Consider the following 22,518-nt stretch of genomic DNA (forward strand, 5'->3'; position numbering starts at 1 on the left):
CTGATGACACATGATTGGCTAATTAGGTATATACAGAATGTATCTTTCCAGTGTCCCATTCAATGAAGGCAAGTATATCCTTCATATTTTTGACAAAACTGTCTACTTACGTGGCCACTTTCAAAGAGAGATGAACTTAGACCCCAAGATCTCTCTGACCATCAATGTTGTTAAGAGTGAGTTCTCTTACTTGCTGTGTTCTTTTTCACCTTGCATTTGATCTCCCAAAGTGCTGGTCAGACCGAGTGCGAAAAAAAATTAAAGTTTATAATTTTAGTCATCAAATTAAGATTAATCAGCCAATATCACATAATGAGTTGGAGAACAGGAAGGACTTAGCCTAGTAAAATCAGAAATCAGAATTAGGTTTTTATCACTGACTTATGTCATGAAATCCATTGATTTGTGGTAGCATTACAGTGCCATACATAAAAATGACTATAAATTACAAGAAGAAATATAAAAAAATCATTCTCCTTAGATGTATTTTCCACTCACATTTGACCTCCCAACACCTGAGAGTGCTGGTGAGACCACATTTGCAAAGACAATTAGCCCGGTATGGAAACAGCAATGCCCTTGAATGGAAGATCCTACGAGTCGTGTTTATAGCCCAGTCTATCACAGGTAAAGCCCTCCCCGCCACTGAATACATCAACACGGAGCGTTCTTGCAGCAAAGTAGCACCCTTCATCATGAACTCCCCCCACTCAGCTTGTGCTGTCTTCTCTCAGGCCTCAGGGCTCACACCACCAGGTTCAGGAACAGTTATTACCCCTAAACCATCAGGCTTGTGAACCAGAAGGGGTAACTACACTCAACTTCACCCGCCCCATCACTGAACTGTTCTCACAACCTGTGGCCTCACTTTCAAGGACTCTTCCTATCATTTACCTGATATTTATTGTTTGTTTATTTATTTATTATTATTTCTTTTTGTATTTGCACAGTTTATTGTCTTCTGTATACTGATTATGTGCTTAGTTGTCACAGCCCTTCATTGATTCTATTAATGGTTAGGAGGTTTATTGAGTATACCTGCAAGAAAATGAATCTCAGAATTGTATATGGTGACATGTACAGAACTTATTTTTTTTATCTTCAAGCAAAGATTAATCCATTACTTTGACTGTGAGAATAAGCATGCTCTCCCAGTCACTGAGGCTTTGAGCGGAGAATTTGCAAACATTTAGTGCAGCTTTTATGTTGATGGAGCAGGCTGTGTCACTGTAAACAGATCTGAATTTTAAGGAACAAAGCGTTTCTAGACCTCTCAGGAGACAGCGAGCTTTGGCGTGGAACTGGATCTGTGGCTGTGGCCTGCAGCCTTTGCCACATCTCTGAACTGACTGACTCAGTGGCTGTGGCCGTGGACGTCATCTCCTGGACCAGCTTCGCTTGCCTTGGCAGCTCGTGGCTGTGGACCGTCTTTTGGAGACTCTGCGGCTCGATGTTTAATGTCCTGTGCGTTACTTGTTCATTTTTATTGTCTGCGTGATTTGTTACTTTTCTGGCATGTTTGCTGGTTGTGTGTACGGTTTTTCTTTAAACGTGCTCTACGTTGTTTCTTTGCTTTGTGGCTGCCTGCAAGAAGACAGATCTCAAGGCTGTATGCTGTATGCATACTTTGAACTTTGAACTCAAAAGCAGGGGAGTCAGCTACTGGAACAAAAGGAAGAGGACAGAGGAGGCCCCCCACCTTGAGCCTGTTTCACCGTTCATTATTTATTTATAAATGTATTTAGGGTTACAGCACAGTGACAGGCCTTTCAGCACCAATGAGCCTGTGCTCCACAATTACACCCATGAGACCAATGAACCTACTAACCCATGTCTCTTTGGAACGTGGGAGGAAACTGGAGCATCTGGAGGAAACCCACATGGCCACAGAGAGAATTGGTGGGAATTGAACCTGGGTCGTTGGCGTTGTAATAGTGTTACACTACCTTCGTGCCTTAAAGATTACCCCATGCATTCTTAAGGAAAGGCTCAGATGCAAAAGGACTTGACTGTCCTCATGCAGGATTTCCGAAAGGTTAACTTGCAGGTTGAGTCAGTGGTGAGGAAGGCAAATGCAATATAAACATAGAAAACCTACAGCATGATATAGGCCCTTCAGCCCACAGAGCTGTGCTGAAATGTTAGAATTCATTTCCAGAGGACCAGAATATAAGAGCAAGGATGTGATGCGGAGGTCAGACTGCACACTGTGAGCAGTAAGGGGCCCTTATCTTGGAAAAAACCTACTGCCATTGAAGAGGTTCCAGACGAGGTTCAGAAGAATGGCCAGGAGTGAAATTGTTAACGTATGAGGAGTGTTTGATGGCTCCGGGCCCATACTCTAGAGTTTAGAAGATTGTGGGATTTCTCATTGAAACCTACTGAATATTGAAAGGCCTAGATAGAGTCGATGTGGAGAGGCTGTTTACTATAGTCTGGGACCAGAGAGCACGGTTTCAGAATAGGACATTCCTTCAGAACAGAGATTCCTTAGCCAGAGGGTGGTGAGTCTGTGGAATTTATTGCCAAGATGGCTGTGGAGGCCAGTCATTGGGTATCTTTAAACCATCAAGTTATGGGCGGAAGGCAAGAGAGTGGGTTTGAGAGGGATTAAAAAAATCAGCCATGTTGGAATGGCAGAGCAAACTCGATGTGCGGAATGGACTAATTCTGCTCCTATTTCTTATGGTTTTGTGGTATTGCAAGTACTAGAGAGTGCTGCCAAAGTATGATTGCACAGTTCAGTGGTGGGGAGAGGTTGGGAAGCTTCCACTTCTGGCAGAATAGCCAGAGGACAGAAGGGTGGTGGGCCTCAAAGGCAGCAAATCTGTGCAAGGGATATTCATGACAGGATGCTACCAGGGAGATTTCTGTAAGAGTGAAAGTGCCCCTTTTAAAAGTTCAAAGTTCAAAAATTTATTATTAATGTACGCATATGTTGCCGTATAGTGCCTTGAAATTCATTTTCCTGCAGGCATTCACAGTGGAACAAAGAAATACAATAGAATCAATGAAAAACTACACACAAAGACTGACAAACAACCAGTGTGCAAAAGAAAACAAACTATGCAAATACAAAATAGATTAGATAGATGAATGAATAAATAAATAATACTGAGAGCGTGTGTTGTAGAGTCCTTGAAAGCGAGTCTATAGCAGGGGTTCCCAACTAGGGGTCCACAGACCCTTTGGTTAATGGTAGGGGTCCTTGGCATGAAAAGGGTAGGAACCCCAGGTCTATAGGTTGTGGAATCAGTTCGCTGTTGAGGTGAAGTTATCCATGCTGGTTTATGAGCCAGGTGGTTGTAGGGTAATAACTGTTCCTAAAACTGGTGGTTTGGGACCTAAGGCTTCGGTGCCCACTTCCTGATGGCCACAGTGAGATGGGAGGGAGCTGGGCCGGGAGGGTGGGGTCCCTGATGATAGCTGCTGCTTTCTTGTGGCAGTGTTCCTTGTCGGTGTCGTCAATGGTGGTGGTGGGGGGGGGGGGAGCTTATCTTGAGATGAACTGGGCTTTTCCATTCTTGTATAAATGCTCGTACTTTGGGAATTAAAGACGCCGTCCACTTATAAATGTGAAAGTCGCATCTGTCATTAATGGAAAGGTCCCCACTGTGTATAGTGCTTCTGCATTGCAGCAGGAAGCAGGAAAACAGGCTTTTGCATCTTATCTCAGCAGAGCCAGCCTGCCAAGGCCCCTGGGACAAGGTTGCTGTGATTAAGATGGACCTGGGCCTCCCGTCCTTTCTGTGGTCATCAGGAGTTATTGTTCTATGCGTACCTAAACTGCGGGAGACTGCAGCCTCGATTTGAGTATCTGAAAGAAACTTGCGTTCTGGCTACACATTAGCCCCATGCTTCTGATTTATAGTGGAGGCGCGGGTCTCTCAGGGAATCTCCTGGTGGGCTTGCTCCTGGGCCTGGCTAAGCTGGTGGGCAGTTGAGAGCTATGTCCATGCTGATTGCCTGCCCCTCTTCCGGGATTATGTCCATGCCTGGGTGACCTTGCAGAAGAAGCACTCAGTCTCTGTAGGTTTGAGAGGGATAATGTTAGCTGTGATGGAATGATGGAGAAGACTCGATGGTCCGATTGGCCTAATTCTGCTCTGATGTCCGATGGCTTTGTGGGGGATTTTCAGGTACGATGGGCCCCTCAGGGTCCCAAGTGCACGGTAGATAATCATATCATATTTTAAATGTGAATTTAAATAGTTAAGATGGTTTGATCATTGTATTTTCCTTCTGCTAGAGAATAAGTTTTAATGTATGGAGCTGATTGACTTTGAGAGCAGTTGCAGGCACTTGTGCTTGGCTGCTACTAGAGGTTTGTCTCACAAACAAACATACATAATTGCCTACACAGATCTCAAAGTCAAGGTCAGCCTCGGACTCAGAAACATTGCTTCAGGATCCTGCCAGGTAAAAAGGCACAGGGGTTGGTGGGGTGCGGGGGCGGGGGGGGACTTTGATGGTCAGTGCTTCATTTTGGAAGCCAAGAAAATGGCTTCTGACAAAATGGGCAACTTCTCAAAGTGGGGACCTTCCCATCCTGGGACATTTAGTTGCACCACAGAGCTCAGAAAGACATTATAATAGAGACAGCGATAATACAGCATGGAAACAGGCTCTTTGGCCCAATTTACCCATACTAACCCATCAAGCTCTTCCCACGGTGGTAATTGATCCATATTCCTCTGAATTTTTCCTGTCCATGTATTCATCCAAATATCTTAAATGTTGTTAATGTATGTACCTGTCTCTATCACTTCCTCTGGCAGCATATTCCATATTCTCACCACCCTTTGTGTGAAGAAATTGCCCCTCGGTTCCCGTTTAAGTATTTTGCTTCTCACTTTAAACCCGTGTCCTCTGATCCTTAGTTCTCCCTCTTTGGGAGAAGATTGGGTATGTTCACATAATCTGAACCGTAAGACATAGAAGTAGAATTATGGGATTTGGCCCATCGAGTCTGCTCCACCATTTCATCATGACTGATTTTTATCCCTCTCAACTCATCTCCTGCCTTTTCCCCGTAACCTTTGATGCCCTGACTAATCTATGCCCCTCATAATTTTCTATCTCAGTCTCCAACACTGCAAGCAATAAGATCCTAGCCTGGCAAACCTCTCCTTGTAACTCAAATCCTTGAGTCCTATGCTACATTCAGAAAAGACACTTAGCTCTACAGACACCTACCTCCCTGGCAATTTCCTCTCATGACTGGCTGTTGTCCAAGCAGACGACTTTACATGCCAAGTGCTATTCTGAAGCCCATGCACTTTGGGAAGACATTGCAACCCCCCACTTGTCACTGTAGTGTGCAGTTGTTCTTAGCAACACTTCCTAGTGACCGGGGGCATTCTGGTTGTATTTTAGTCTGACCTTTCACAATCCAAGGTCAGAACCGTGAAGAAAAATGGAGACGATTTTATGCAACAAACAAAGTGTTGGAGGAACTCAGCAAGACAGGCAGCATCCATGGATGAGGAATAAACAGTTGACATTTCAGGCCAAGATCCTTCATCAGAACTGGAAAGGAAGGAGGAAGAATAAGGAGATGGAAGGGAGGTGGAGGAGCACAGCTAGTGGATGATGGGTGAGACCAGGTAAGAGGGGAAAGGTAGGTAGGTAGAGAGCCATATTGTACTACTTCAACATAGCGTCACAACTCCTGTACTCAGTGTTCTGATTTATGAAGGCCAATGTGCTAAAAGCTAGCCTTTACGACCCTTTCTACCTGTGATGCCATTTTCAAGGGATTATGTTTTCCCATGTCCCTCTATTCTACCACACTCCTCAGTGCCCTACCATTCACTGTGCAAGTCCTACCCCGGATTGTCCTTCCAAAGCACAACACCTCACACTTGTCTGCATGAAATTCCTCCTGCCATTTCTCAGCCCAGGTGTGTGTGCATTTAGCTTGTATCTGTTAGGCTGCAGATGCATGTAAAGTAACAGTTGACATTTCGGGCAGAGACCCTTCATCAGAACTAGAAAGGAAGGGGGAAGAAGCCAGAGTAGGAATGTGGGGGAAGTTGGCAGGTGGTAGGTGAGAACGGGTCAGGAGGATTTAGCTAGGTGGGGGAGGGTGGCTGAAGCAAGAAGCTGGGAGGAGACAGGTGGATGAGGTAAAGGCTGAAGACGAAGGAATCTGATAGGAGAGGAAAGGGGCATCAGGGTGTGGTGAATGTCAGGTGAGGAGGAGAGAAGAGGTGAGAGGGGAACCACAATGGGGAATGGAACAAGAGAGAAAGGGGAGGGGCAGAAAGTACCAGAAGTTCAATAGATCGATATTCCTGCCATCAGGTTGGAGGCAACCTAGATAGAATATAAGATGTTGCTCCTCCAATCTGAGTGTGGTCTCTTCATGACAGTACAGGAGACCATAGACTGACACGTCCTCATAGAATGGAAGATTTTCGATGCCAGCTCCTTCCTCTGATGTTTTTCCCTGGTTCTCATCTGATAAACAAATGTGCGACTATCCTGTGGGCAAACCTGCCGGAGGCCTGTGGGGATACTGGTGATGATGAAGAGATCCCAGCTTGGTTCAGACCACCTATGGGTTGTTTGGGAGAGTTGTAGATGCTTACCTGGGACTACAGGAGAGATGTGCCTGAGCCTTTGATTTGAGTCCTCTGTGCCTTTGAGGACTGGATCTTCTGCGAGTGAACAGCTTGTCTTACATCAAAGGCAAATTCAAAAGTCCAAATAAATGTATTATCATAGCACAAGTATGTCAATATAAACTACCTTGAGATTCATTTTCTTGAGGCATTGCAGAAAAATAAGAACAATAGAATTCATGAAAGTGTGCAAAAGACACATTCTGTAAACAAAAACAATAAATAATACTGATAATGTGAGTCTGTAGGTTGTGGAATCAATTCAGTGTTGAGGTGAGTGAAGTTATCCGTGCTGGTTCAGGAGACTGATGCTTGTAGGGTAATTACTACAGTATTCCTGAAGCTGGTGGTGTGGGACCAACGGCTCCTGAACCTCCTGCCCGATGGTAGTAGTGAGAAGAGAGCCTGGCCTGGATGGTGGGGGTCTTTGATGGAGCGCTCTTTGTAAACGTGCTCAATGGTGGGGAGGGTTTTGCCTGTGATGGACTGGACTGTATCCATCAGTTTCTGCAGATGTAGACCAATAAAGTTGAAAATCTTGCACAAAATAATCTAGAGGCATTGCACCTACTTGAGTGAGTGAATGACAGTGCTGAAGTATGCACAATTCATACACTAACACAATCCAGACCTTGATAGTGAATGACAGACTCTTCAGAAGCATATGCAAACTTGGTTAATACTACTGATGGCCTCACAAGTCAGTCGGTTGGTAAAGAGGGCATATGGCATGTCTTAAGAGGTAAATTGGAAAAGTAAATGTTTTTATTCTAGCTCTTTACCCCCTCCTTTCCAGTCCTGAAGAAGGGTCTCAGCCCAAAACATTAACTGTTTATTCATTTCCATGGATGTTGCCCGACCTACTGAGTTCCTCCAGCATTTTGTGTCTGTTGTTCTAGATTTCCAGCCTCTGTAGATTATCTTGTGTATATAGCATACTTACCTTTAGTTCCTGAAACATTGAGCTCAAGAGTCAGGAAATTAGGCCGGAGCTTCATAGTTAGGCAGCATTCAGTTTTGATCATCCCATTATAAGAAGGATGTGGAGGCTTCGGAGAGGGTGCAGAAGAGGTTTACCAGGATGCTGCCTGGATTAGAAGGTATGAACTATAAGGAGCGGTCAGACAAACTTGGAGCAGCAGGGACTCAGGTGAGGCCTGATGGAAGTTTATAAGATGATGAGAGACATCGATAGATAGCCAGTATCTTTTCACCAGGGTCAGCATTTCTAATACTAGTGGGCACACATTTAAGGAAAGAGGGGAAAGTTAAAGGAGATTCGTGAGGCAAGTTTTTTTTTCACACAGAGAGTGGTGGGTGCCTGGAATATGCTGCCAGGGGTGGTGAAGGAGGCGGATATGATGGAGGTGTTTAAGAGGCTCTCAGATGGACACATGACCAGGCAGAGAATGATGGGATATGGACCATGTGCAAGCAGAAGGGATTAGATATTATTAGTTTAGTTAATCTGGTACAACATTGTGCGTCAAAGCTTCTGTTCCTGGGCTGTACAGTTCTGGTGCTGTGTTCTAGATTTGATTTGTATCTGTGTTATGGTTGATTTTATTTGGTTTTATTGTGCAGAATAACTTGGCTGAAGTTTCTATAGGAGAGATGGATTTCTGTGTGATATTTTAACATCCTCATTACCACAAAACATCTACTGGTTTACTCCCCTCCATAGATGCTGCCTGGCCTGTTTGTGTTGCTCTGGATTTCCAGCATCTGCAGAATCTTTGGTGTTCAATATCTTCCCTCTGTTTCACATGAGAAGGGATAGGGGGAATAGGGGGAAAAATACTACCAGATGGTAGCATTATTTCAGTGGGCTGAATGGCATGCTTTGGTGCTCTTAATTTTGCTGCTTGGGGCTTTTTAGTGCCAAGTGGTGCACTGCAGTTTGCTGGTTTTAACAATGCTTTGGTTGGGACATTGGCTGTCAGTGGGAATCACATCTTCACTCGTCCACTCTCGTTATGGGCAGACAGTTTATAGACAACACATTCCCGAAAATGTCAGCAGGAAAACCACGCCGATTGCAGCTTTTGCTTTAGATACCGTAAATCAGAGATTCCCATCCTGGCATCTGCAGAGCCCTTGGTGAATGGTGGGGGTCTATGGCATAAAGAAGGTTGGGAACCCCTGCCATAAGTATGAAATAATGTTGGCTGGTGGTGTAGTGGCATCTGCACCAGATTTCAAAGCAAATGTTGTCGGGTTTGATTCCGGCTAGCTCCTTGCATGCTTTCCATTTGTGCTGGGTTGAGTGTCGAGCTAGCAACTCGGCCTCGTTAAAAACTGACAAATGCTTAGAAAACAGGAAGGTTGCCATCCGATGCACTACAAGGCATGGAGTGGAACAACACACAATGAATAATATGGGATCCTTTATAGTTAGCAGGAGAAAAATAGCACTTCTGATACAAAAAGGCCAAACTCATCTGTGCTGACCAAGGTGTCTACCAGAGCTAATCTCATTTGCCTGCATTTTGTGCATATCCCACTAAACCAGGGATTCCCAATCTAGGTCGCATGGACTCCTTGCTTAATGACAGTAGTCCTTGACGTGAAAAAGGTTCTGAAGCCCTGCTGTAAACATTTCCTATCTATGTAGCTGTAAAGATGTCCATTAAATGTTGTAATTGTACCTGCCTCTATCACTTAGAACAAAATAAAGTCCAGTTTAGTGTGATTTGACCTCGTTGTACTTTGTCTGTCTTATTCTAATTGAGTTCCTTCTTTTTCAAATGTGTTAAATTTACGTTTGAGTTCAATTTATCTTGTGAATACTGTTTATGTGATGCTATCTATCCGTGATGCTCTTGCAAGTAAGTTTTTCATTGCACCTGTGCCGACATGTACGAATGTATATGACGATAAACCCAACTTTGGCATCCTCTGTCTGCTTGTCCTCTAAATGCAATAATAGGGTTCATTTCAAGAGGACTCGAATATAAAAGCAAGGATGTGAAGCTGAGGCTTTATAAGGCATTGGTCTGACCACTGTAGGAGTATTGTGAGCAGTTTTGGGTCCCTTATCTCAGCAAAGAAAATTATTCTAGGAATGTAAGAGAGTTAAAATATGAGGAGCATTTGGTCACTCTGGGTCTGTACTTGCTGGAGCTGAGAAGAACATGTTGGGGGGGGGGGTGGAATTTCATTGTAACCTACCGAATATTGAACTGCCTAGATAGAGTGGAGGTGGAGAGGATGTTTCCTATAGTGGGTGAGTTTAGAATAGAAGGATGCCCCTTCAGAGCAAAGATGAGGAGGAATTTTGCCAAACATTTATGCATTTAGTGTGTCCCAGGTGATTCCTCAGTGCTCTATCCATGTATGCAGGTTGTTGGTGGGATCTGTTAAGAAACCTCTAGACTTGTAAAAGGCTAGTATCTGAGGGATGCTGGCCTGTGGGTTGTATAAGTGTGAGAAAGATCTGTGGAGGTGACGTGGGCTTTGCAGTGGGATTACAATTCAACTGAACTTTTAACCGTCAGAGTGAAGCTGTCACCTGTGGCAAAGTAGATGGTCCTCTTGTCTTGGAACCTTGTCTTGTCTTGAAAGTAAGTTCTTAGCTGAACCATGGTCACTCTCTTTGGAGGTATGAAGGAGGAGTACAATGTGGTAGGTGATGTCTTTCAGTTGGGGGTCAAGTTTCTTGTCTCAAGTGGATGAGATGTATAGACGTTCCGTGGTGAATATTCTGACAGGATGCGTTGTGTTGTTCTGTTGTTCCATGGGGATGCAGAATGTGTGTCGGCCCTTCCAGGCTGCCCCCAGTGTACCTCAGGTGTGGTGGTTGTATGTTTCGATGTATATGTGGTAAACCTTGAATCTCCATCTGGTACGGAGGTGCTAATACACCGAATCAGAAGCTGCAGAGGGTTATAAGCACAGCCAGCTCCATCGTAGGCACTGGCTTCCCCAGCATTGAGAATATCTTCATAAGGTGTGCTTCAGGAAGGCGGCATCCATCTTTAAGGACCCTTGCCATCCAGCACATGCCCTCTTCTCATTACTCTCATCAGGGAGGAGGTACCGGTGCCTGAAGACAAACTCCCAATGTTTTAGGAATAACTTCTCCTCCAACATCAAATTTCTGAGGGGTCCATGAACCAGTGAACACTACCTCACTAATTTGCTCTCGTTTGACACTACTGATTTATTTGTTAATATTTCTTATTGTAACGTACAGTAATTTTTATATATTTACTGTACTGTTGTCACAAAGCGACAAGTTTTATTTATTTATTGAGATACAACACGGGATAGGCTCTTCCAGCACCTCGAGCCACACTGCCAAACAATCCACTGATTTAACCCCAGCCTAATCACAGGACAATTTACAGTGACCCATTAACCTACTGTCTCATATGTCTTTGGACCGTGGGAGAAAACTGGAGCACCTGGAGAACGTACAGGCAGTGGCGAGAATTGAACCTGTGTCGCCTGTACTGTAAAGCATTGTGCTAACTCCCATACTGCCATGCTGCCACTTATTTCATGATATACGCCAATGATAATAAACCTGATTCTGATGTTCAGGATAGTTTGGATCCATTTTGACCATAAGATATCTGAGCAGAATTAGACCATTTGGCCTTGCTTCGCCATTTCATCATGGCTGATCCATGCCCATCTCAGCCCCATCCTCCTGCCTTCTCCTCGAAACCCCTCTCGCCCTGACTAATCAAAAATCCATTTACCTATTTAGTGAAGAGAAGTCAACCCTTCTTCTGCAGAGAGTTGATATCCATCCAATGATTAACTTTGCCAAAGCAGATTATCGGTCATTTTCACTGTGCTACTTGTGGAAGTTGGCAATATGCAAATGGGCTTCTTGGTCCATTGGAGCAAAACCAATTAACACTTCAAACGTTGGCTTAGCAAGGACTTACAGTGATCGCAGTAAAAATCAGATATTATATCTGACAGATTTGTACGGCAACTTGAAGAAAATCCACACTAGCTGGAAGGTGCTTTGGTATGTCTTGAAAATGTGTTAAACATTTTGGCTTCTGTTTATGGCTCTTTAAAGTAAATCTATTATCAAAGTATGTGGAAGTATGTGTATGTTGCCATATTCTATCCGGAGATTCATTTTCTTGTGGGAATTCACAGTAGACACTAAAAACACAATGAATAATGAAAAATGACACAGGATGTAGAAGTGCCAATCAATGTGCCAAAGAAGACCAACTATTTAAATACAAATAATAATAATATTAACAATCCAACACATCACAGGACCCTGTAGCGGTTTAACACAATCAGGCACAATCAAGTTGTAACCATCATTTATCTAAATCTTGCTTTAAAATACAAACTCATAAAAGAAATCATTCCTTACTGTAAAAAAAAAACAAGTCTGAGCCACATTCAGAGACAGAGTCCCACAAATTATATTATGGCTGATCTGTATTGCAGATGGGACATTTTATAATAACCATACGGATACAATAATACACGATAAACAAGCAAGAACAACTTGCTTAATATACTTGCTGAATGGTGGAGCAGGTTCAATGGGCCGGATGGTTTACTCCTGCCCCTATTTCTTATGTTCCTTATGTTCTGATGTTTGTTCCTGGGATGATTCTTGAGAATCTCTTCTGGAACCTGGCTAATGCCAGCACATCCTTTCCTAGACAAGGGGCCCAATACTGCTCACAATACTCCAAGTGTGGACTGACCAGTGCCTTATGAAGCTTCAGCATTGCATCATTGCTTTTATATTCTAGTATTCTTGAAATAGGGCCTGAACACGGATGATAGGCGGTGTCCACCAGCCAGTGCTGGGAAGAGATGCCAAGAGGCTGCTCACAGAATGAGAAGAGGCCTGTGGGAAGAGGCCATGGCAGAATTTGGTAAAACACAAGATTGTAGGAGTAGGCCTCTGGAGGAGTGGAATTAAAATCCAGAGGGCATGGGTTTAAGGTGAGGGAGTTCGATTTAAAGGGGACCCAAAGGGGGAACCTCCTTGACACAGAGCCATCAGAGGAGGTGGGAGAGGCAGTAACGATAATATTTCTACAGAATAAGAACATGAATGGGAGGGGTGTAGGGGAATATGGGCCAAACATAGTCAAGTGGAAATAGTTTATGGTCAGTATGGATGAGATGGGCCGAAGGGCCTGTTTTCAAGCTGTGTTACTCTATGAACAGGTACCTCAGTATATAGCCATTCCAAACAGACAGAATTTACAGAAATCGATAAGTGAAAAACACCAGAAATATGCTGAATTAAAAGAGGAAATTGGAAGACTATGGAACATGAACAGGGTATACATTGTCTCAATAGTCATATCTACAATTGGTGTCATCCAAAAGTCACTACACAGTAACATTGAACAATTAGGGCTACACAGCAATACTTATGCAAATCTCCAGAAAACTACAATACTAAATACCACTAAATAGTCCGAAATTTACTAGCAATTGAGAAATGTGTGTATTTGGCTGTGCCTGTACCTCAGGTTTTGCCAGCGTGAGCTGAGAAAAAAAATAAACATAATAAGTAAGTCAATAAATAAGTAATATTGAGAACTCTTTGAAAGTGAGTCTGTGGGTTGTGTTCAGTGATCGGTTCAGTGTTGAGGTGACTGAAGTTATCTATGCTAGTTCAGTAGCCTGTTGGGTGAAGGATAGTAACTCTTCCTGAACCTGGTGGTGTCGGTCCTGATGCTCCTGTATCTCCTTCCTGATGACAGCCTGGTCTGGATGGTGGGGATCCTTGGGATGGATGATTTTGGATGGTTCTGTTATCCTCATGCTGGTACAGCATAATTTTAGATTAGATTAGATTAGATTATGAGGACACGCAGTCCTCTTTTATTGTCATTTAGTGATGCATGCATTAAGAAATGATACAATTTGTTCCTCCAGAATGATATCGCAGAAACACAAGACAAACCAAGACTAAAAAAAACTGACAAAAACCACACAATTATAAAATATAGTTACAACAGTGCAAGCAATACCGTAATTTGATAGAAGAACAGACCATGGGCATAGTAAAAAAAAAAGTCTCAAAGTCTCTTGAAAGTCCCATCATCTCACACAGGCGGTTGAAGGAAGAAAACTCTTCCTGCCGTGAGCTTCCAGTGCCGCAAACTTGCAGATGCAGCATCCTGGAAGCACCCGACCACAATTTACTTGGATGGAGAGGGAAGGGGCAAGAAAGAGAGCAGCAGATAGGAAAAAGAGAGGAGAAGAGAGGGGGCATAGGAAAGGTAGTGGTAACAGGAGTGAAAAAGAGAGAAGGGTTGGATAGAGAGCACAAGGGAGTGAGGTGGGGCTAGGCTGGGTCAAGATACTGAATCAGCCAAACAGCTCATTAACACTGACTGAATAAAATGGTGCCTGAAGAGCTGAGTGAGAGATTAAAGAGATTAACTTTATTTGTCACATGTCCTTGAAGTGTACAGTGAAATGTGTCATTTACGTCAAATCAAATCAGTGAGGATTGTGCTGGGTCAGTCCGCCAGTGTCGCCATGCTTCCAATGCTGACATAGCATACCCGCAACTCACTAACTCCAACCATGTCGGAGGTACCGGGGACATCTGGATAAGATCCACATGGTCAAGGGGAGCAGTGGTTCTTAACGCGGGCCGTGCCGGATTTTGTCGGGGCTCTAAGTAAAAAATGCAAGAAACTGGGGGCCACAGGTGTTTTTGAATGGGCCATGATAAGTGTGCGTTTTTATGAAATATTACTAAAATCTGTAAAAAGATAAATGAATATATGTACATAATCTAATTGGACTTCGAAATGAAATAAATGGGAAAATACATGAGATGATGGAAAATAGCTTAGCCTGTGTGTGTTGGAGAGGGAAGGTATGACATGTAGTTGCCATCTCTGCTCCTGCTCTGCTCCTGTTCACACCCTGCAGGCTGGCCCACCCACCCTCTATCCTATTCCAATTTTTCTGAAATCATTTTATTTTCATATACAACTGTAATATTATATTTAACATACAGTAATGCCTAGGTGTATGGGGTGTCTAGGGAGGGGTAGCACCTCTGGTGGGGGGGGCCCTGCTGTGCCCTTTTTCAGGGCAGCTCATCCACCTTTGGTCCCCACCTGGCACTCAGCTCTCACCTGTGGCTCCAAGTAGCTGTAACACACGCAGCGGCCACACCCCGGTAAACCGTCTTGGCAGGCGGACCAAACCAGGTGAGGGTAGCCAATGGGTGTTCAACCCTCGGTGAGGTAGAGGATCTGCCTGTCCTGGCGTGTGAAGTCTGGCCGTGGCGGATTGAGCGGAAGAGACCAATTAATGGTCCAACGGTCAAGAAGACAGGCCAGCAGGCGTTGTGGAGCGCTAAGAGCACGACAAGGCACTTAGACGTCTTGGTCATCCGCTGCAAGAGGTGGTGTCCTCTTTAAACTCACCCGGCAGAAGGCAAAGGCAAACCACTGCTGTAACCTGCCACGAACATGATTTCCCAATATGTCAGAGCAGCGTGGAGGGAAATCGTCCACCAACTGAAAATTCCAGATGCGACCTAACGACGAATACCTATAATCTGTTAAAGCATAAATATTGTCTGTGTACTAGAATAGTTAATACAGTTGACTTAAAAGAAAAACTTTAGCAACTAGTGGAGACTATGGCGGGTGAGGGCCATAGAGGTAAATGAAAGTTACAATTGGGCCACGAGCAGGAAAAGGTAGAGAACCGCCGGTGGGAAGAACAAACAAGCACCTTACAGGGAGTGGTGGCAATCGAACCCTAATTGGTGAACACTGGTGCTCTAAAGTTTGTACTTTACAAACTCTTGGATTCTATAGCTTGATCCAAACAGACATGTATCCTCATGGATTCTTATCCAGATGATGGGATCTTTGTACCGCTTCCCATCCCTCTGTTTCTCTACACTCTTTTTGTGCTTTAGAGTCATAGGGAAGTACAACACAGAAATATGCCATTCAGCCCATCTAGTCCATGCCAAAATCATTTAAACAACCTACTCCATCCACTTGCACCAGGACCAAAGCCCTCCATAACCCTACTATCCGTGTTCCCATCCAGACTTCGCCTCAATGTTGAAATGGAGCTCACATGCGCCACTTGCACTGGCAGCTCATTCCACACTCGTACAACCATCTAAGTGAAGAAGTTTACCCTCATGGTACCTTTAAACATTTCACCTTTCTACCTTGACCCATGACCTCTGGTTGTAGTCTCACCCAACATAGATCCCTTTCCTGATGGATCACTGGATTGAATTGTACTGCCATATCTCTGAAGCAGCCAACAATATGTTATTTTAACGCAAACAACAGGAATTCTGCAGATGCTGGAAATTCAAGCAACACACATCAAAGTTGCTGGTGAACGCAGCAGGCCAGGCAGCATCTGTAGGAAGAGGTGCAGTCGACGTTTCAGGCCGAGACCCTTCGTCAGGACTAACGAAGGGTCTCGGCCTGAAACGTCGACTGCACCTCTTCCTACAGATGCTGCCTGGCCTGCTGTGTTCACCAGCAACTTTGATGTGTGTTGCAACAATATGTTATGATGTCCACAGCTTTCTTTGCTTTTTTTTTCAATCACATGACCAGATTTTGTATCATCTGCAAACTTCTTGATCGTGTCCCCTACATTTTAATCTGAGTTGTTGATATTTCCCATAAAATACAAGGGATCTGGTGCTGAGAGTTGCTGAGGTTGACTGTAAACAGCCTTCCTAACTGCAAAGTGTCTGTTGGCCATTATTGTTTGCTTCCTGTTACCCAGGCAGGTTTTGAATGACAGGTGTAGCTTGCTTCTTGCCCTTGGACTGTGAGGACAGTGAGAGGATTATAGTGGGCTCCCTACCATCCACCAGGGACATTTACCAGGAGTGCTGTGTACGCAGGCCCAGTAACATCTTCTTAGTCTTTCTGCCATCAGCCAGGAGACTTCAATGCATAAAAACAAGAACAGTCAGGATGGGAAACAACTTCCTCCCTCAGGCCATTAGGCTTCTGAACTCCCTGCCGCATCACATTCAGAGTGTCAGCAGTTAATCTCTTCTGTACTTTATAGTATTTAATTTATTCACTTTAGTTTGTTTATTTATGTGTAATCCAACTGTAGATTTTATCCTTCCTTCATTATAAGTTTTTGTGTATATGTGTGTCATGTGTACAACAGTGCTTTGCACCCTGATCTGGATAACCATTGTCTCATTTGACGGTATACATGTATATTGATAAATGACAATAAACTTGATTTGACTTGACTTGAACTCCATATTTTATTTTATTTTTAATTAAGTTGCTCAATAATAGTGCTGGGTATAGAGTTCAGAGTGCAACATACCACAATCAAGACTTTCGTTGCCATGGTTGTGCTTGGGTTGTCTTATATACACTTATTGGCCACATTATTAGGTACATCCTGATTGAGTGTATGTTCGTGATCTGCTGCTGCTGTAGCCCAACCACTTCAAGGTTCAGAATCAGAATCAGGTTTAATATCACGAGCATATTTTGTGAAATTTGTTGTCTTACGGCAGCAGTACAATGCAATGTATAATAATCAAAACTGTGAATTACAGTGAGAAGTGTGTGTATATATATGTTAAATGAGTACTGCAAAAAGAGGGAAAGAAAGTAGTGAGATGGTGTTCATGGGCTCAGTGTCCATTTAGGAACCGGATGGCAGAGGGGAAGAAGCTGTTCCTGAATCGCTGAGTGTGTGCCTTCAGGCTTCTGTCCCTCCTACCTGATGGTGGTAATGAGAAGACAGGATGTCTTGGGTGATGGGGATCCTTAATGATGGATGCCACCTTTTTAAGGCATCGCTCCTTAAAGGTATCCTCGATGTGGAGGAAGCTAGTGCCCATGGTGGAGCTGATTGAGTTCACAACTTTCTGCAGCGTATTTCGATCCTGTGCAGTGCCTCCCTCCCCCCTCCCCATTCCAAACTGTGATGCAGCCAGTTAGAATGCTCTCCATGGTACATCTGTTCAAAGTTTAAAGTACATTTATATCAAAGTACTTACAAATCACCATATACACCCAAAAGATTTGTTTTCTTGCAGGCATACTCGGTAAATCAAAGAACCACAATAGGATCAATGAAAGACTGCACCCAACAAGCAAACAACTGATGTGTAAAGAAAACAAATGGCAAATACAAAAGAGAGAGGGGAAAAACAATAGTAATAAGTAAATAAGCAATAAATATCGAGAACATGAGATGAAGAGTCCATGAAAGTGAGCCCATAGGTCGTGGGAACAGTTCAGTGATGAGGCAGGTGAAGTTGTCCCCTTTGTTTCAAGGGCCTGATGGTTGAGGGTAAATAACTGAGTCCTGAGGCTCCTGTACTTCCTTCCTAGTGGCTGCAGTGAGAAGTGAACGTGACTTTAGTGGTAGGGTCCCTAATGATGCATGCTGCTTTCCTGCAACAGCACTCAGTACAGACGTACCCAATGGTGGGGAGGGCTTTACCTGTGAAGGACTGGGCCATATTCATTACTTTTTGTAGGATTTTCCATACCAGGCTGTGATGCAGCCAGTCAATGTACTCTTCACCACACATACATAGAAGTTTGTCAAAGTATTAGATGTTATGCCAAATCTTTACAAATCTCTAAGAAAGTAGATACACCGCCGAGCGTTCATCATAATTCACGTATGTGCTGGGCGCCAGAGAGGTCCTCTGAAATAATAACACTGAGGAATTTAAAGTCACTGACTCTTTCCACCTCTGATCTCCCAATGAGGACGGGCTCATGGACCTCCGGTTTCCTCATCCTGAAGTCAATAATCATCTCCTTGATCCTGCTGACATTGAGTGAGAGGTTATTGTTGTGGCACCACTCAGCCAGGTTTACAGTCTCCAAATTTTACAAAGCTCTTCTGCCCACCGCTGTTGTAACGTTTGGTTACTTGAGTTACCGTCACCTTCCTGTCAGCTTGAACCAGTCTGGCCAATCTCCTCTGACCCCTCTCGTTCACAAGGCGTTTTCACCCACAGAACTGCCACTCACTGGGTGTTTTTTTCCTGTTTTTCGCACTATTCTCTGTAAGCTCTAGAGATTGTTGTGCGTGAAAATCCCAGGAGACCAGCAGTTTCTGAGATAAACAGATCATCCCATGTGGCCCACCAGTAATCATTCCATGGCCAAAGTTATTTAGATCACATTTCTTCCCCATTTTTATGTATTGCCTGAACAACAGCTGAACCTCTCGATCATATCTGCATGCTTCTATGCATTGCTTGTTCGTCCTGTTCGGTGAGGTCTTTCATTGATTCTATTATATTTCTTGGATTTACTGAGTATGCCCCCAAGAAAATAAAACTCAGGGTACTATATGGTGGCATATCTGTACGTTTATATTAAATTTCATTTGAACTTTGAACCTTGAGTTCTACTGCCACATGATTGGCTGATTAGATATTTCCATTACTAAGGCCAAATCTGGAGTATTGTGTACAGTTCTGGTCACCGAATTATAGGAAGGATGTCAATAAAATTGAGAGAGTACAGAGGAGGTTTACTAAAATGTTGCCTGGGTTTCATCTCCTAAGTTACAGAGAAAGGTTGAATAAGTTAGGTCTTTACTCTTTGGTACGTAGAAGCTTGAGAGGGGATTTGATAGAGGTGTTTAAAATTATGAGGGGGGTTGATAGAGTTGACGTGGTTAGACTTTTTCCGTTGAGAGTGGGGAAGATTGAAACAAGAGGGCATGGGTTGAGAGTTAGAGGACAAAAGTTTAGGGGTAACATGAGGGGGAACTTCTTTACTCAGAGAGGGGTAGCTGTGTGGAACGAGCTTCCAGCAGAAGTGGTTGAGGTAGGTTCGATGTTGTTGTTTAAAGTTAAATTGGATAGATATATGGACAGGAAAGGAATGGAGGGTTATGGGCTGAGTGCAGGTCAGTGGGAATAGGATAGGGTAAGAGTTCGCCATGGATTAGAAGGGCCAAGATGGTCTATTTCTGTGCTGTAATTGTTATATGGTTATATGGTTATAATAAGATGTCACTAAGTATATGGGCTAATCTTATGTAGACACGGCCACACTCAACAGTTACTTGTTTATTGTGTTCTGCAGGATTATTTTATACAGTATTTTGTTTTATTGTGTTTCTTATGTTTATTGTGTCTTTTCATGACAGTATCGGATCTGAAGTAAAAATCATTTCATTCTCATTTACACTTGTATACTAAATTGTTTGTTTGCTTATTTATTTATTTACCTATTTCCCCAGTTTGTGTATTTGGCATACTGGTTGAATGCCCAAGCTGGTGTGGCCTTTCATTGATTGTACTATAGTTATTGAAATTATTGAGTATGCCCATAAGAAAATTAATGGCAGGGTTTCAAGTCCCTGGGTGTCACTATCCCAGAGGACCTGACCCGGACCCATCATTTTACTGTAGTTGCAAAGAAAGCATAACAGCACTTCTACTTCCTCTGGAGTCTGCAGAGATCTGGCATAACATCAAAAACCTTGATAAATGACTTGGTCCAACCAAGCAGAGTTCACTGCCAAGAAGGCCCACCAGCACCTTTACTTCCTGAGAAAGCTAAAGAAATTTGGCCTGTCCCCTAAAACCCTCACTAATTTTTATAGACACAACCTGGTATGGAAGTTGTCCTGTCCAAGTCCGGAAGAAGCTGCAGAAGATCATGAACACGGCGCAGCACATCGCACAAACCAATCTTCCGTCCTTGGACTCACTTTACACCACACGCTGTCGGAGCAGTGCTGCCAGGATAATCAAGGACACGACCCACCCAGCCAACACAGTGTTCGTCCCTCTTCCCTCCGGGAGAAGGCTCAGGAGCTTGAAGACTCGTACGGCCAGATTTGGGAACAGCTAGGGTCAAATCAACACTCACAACACGCTGGAGGAACTTAGCAGGTCGGGCAGCATCTGTGGAAACGTTGACTGATCTTTTCCATTGATGCTGCCCGACCTACTGAGTTCCTCCAGCGTGTTGTGAGTGTTGCTTTGGGAACAGCTTCTTTCCAACTGTGATAAGACTGCTGAACGGATCTTGACCCGGATCTGGGTCGTACCCTCCAAATATCCGGACCTGCTTCTCAGTTTTTTTGCACTACCTTACTTTGCATTTTTCTATTTTCTATTTATGATTTATAATTTAAATTTTTAATATTTACTATTGATTTGTAATCCGGGAGCAGGAAGCGCAGAATCAAATATTGCTATGATGATTGTACGTTCTAGTATCAATTGTTTGGCAACAATAAAGTATTAAGTACAAAGTAATTTCTATAGGTGTGCAGTGGGAAGTGTATTGACTGGCTGCATTATGGCCTGGTATGGGAACCAATGCCTTTGAATGGAAAATCCTACAAAAGGTAGTGGGATTGGCTCGGTACATCACAAGTAAACCCTCCCAACCATTGAGCACATCCAGATGAAATGCTGTTGTAGGAAAACAGCATCCGTCATCAAAGATCCTCACCACCCAGACCATGCTCTTTTCTCGCTGCTGCCATCAGGTAAGGAGGCTCAAGAGCCTCAGGACTCGCACCACCAGCTCCAAGAACAGTTACTACTCCTCAACCATCAGGCTTTTGAACAAAAGAGGATAGCTACACTCATTTTTGAGGAGTTCCCACACCCACAGAGATCTCACTTTAAGGACCCTTTATCTTGTCATTTCATGCTCTTGTTTTTTGTTGCTGTTTATTTATATTTACATTTGCACAGTTTGTCGTCTTCTGTGTGCTTGCTCTTTTATTGGTTCTGTTTACAGTTACTATTCTATAGATTTGCTGAGCATGCGCGCAGGAGAAAGAATCTCGCGCTTGTATGTGGTGACGTACGTGTACCGTGACAATAAATTTTACTTTCAACTCTGAATTTTACCACACTGCTGCCTGGTTTGAGGGTATGTGCTGTCATGCGGAGCTGTATAATCCTGGGTTGTTCCCTCTGGAGTGCCAGAGGCCGAGGGGAGGTCTGATAGAGCTTTATAAGATTCCGAGAGGCATAGATGGAGTAAACAGGCAGTATCTGTTTCCCAGGGTTGGAATGTCTAACACCAGAGGGTATGCATTGAGGGGGGGGGGAGGTATGTCAAAGGGGATGTGAGGGGTAAGATTTTTACTCGGAGTGTGGTGGATGTCTGGATTGCACTGCCTGGTATGGTAGTAGAGGCAAATACATTCAGAGACATTGGGATAGGCACATGGATGTAAGGGAGATGGAGGGATATGGACGTTGTGTGGGTTGGAGGGATTATTGTTTGGGTGGTTTTGATTTGCCCTTTAGCTGATTCAGCACAAAATTGCGGGCCAACTGGCCTGTTCCTATGCTGTACTGTCCTATGTTGTATATGTTACATGTATGCACTTTGATAATAAGTTTATTTTGAACGTTGAAGAATAACAATAAACAATTTTGAAACTTGAATAGCTTGATCTCCTCCAGAGAGTGCTGGTGGAAACTCTCTGGAGGCTCATTAATTACAAAAATTCACTGAGGATGAAATGTATGAGCACCCCCGCTCCCCCCCCCCGCTCCCCCCCCGCCACCAACGCTGCTTCCAGACAAACATCTCAAAACTATGCCACCCCCCCCAACCAGACGTGATCTCCCTCCCCATTGTCATTTAATCCAGTCTAATCCAATTTCTGCAAAGTCTAATCTCCTGTTTGATCAGACGCTATTTTTTCTGTTGACTTGTGTGGACTGATGTCAGAATCCGGGCAGGGATGTAATTTAAGTGCTACCTGTAGCTTGTGCGGGAAAGTTTACAGGCAGGTCAAACGTGTTTATTTATTAATGAAGGTCAGGGCACTGAGATAGCATTGCATGAGACGGTATGGTTTCTTCCCCTGAATGACTGTCACAAATGTCTAATCGAGGGAACGCAACAGGGCCAAAATAATTCAGATTGTTTCCAAGTCCCTC

General features: G+C 43.7%; 1 protein-coding gene across 2 annotated transcripts in view; it reads left to right on the forward strand.

Annotated features, from left to right (window-relative positions):
- nrip1a (nuclear receptor interacting protein 1a) overlaps positions 1-22,518 on the forward strand; it is a 138,622-nt gene that overhangs the window by 23,604 nt on the left and 92,500 nt on the right. The gene's annotated exons all lie outside the window — the stretch shown is intronic.

Source organism: Mobula hypostoma, chromosome 6 (genome assembly GCF_963921235.1).
Source record: "Mobula hypostoma chromosome 6, sMobHyp1.1, whole genome shotgun sequence".
NCBI lineage: Eukaryota > Metazoa > Chordata > Chondrichthyes > Myliobatiformes > Myliobatidae > Mobula > Mobula hypostoma.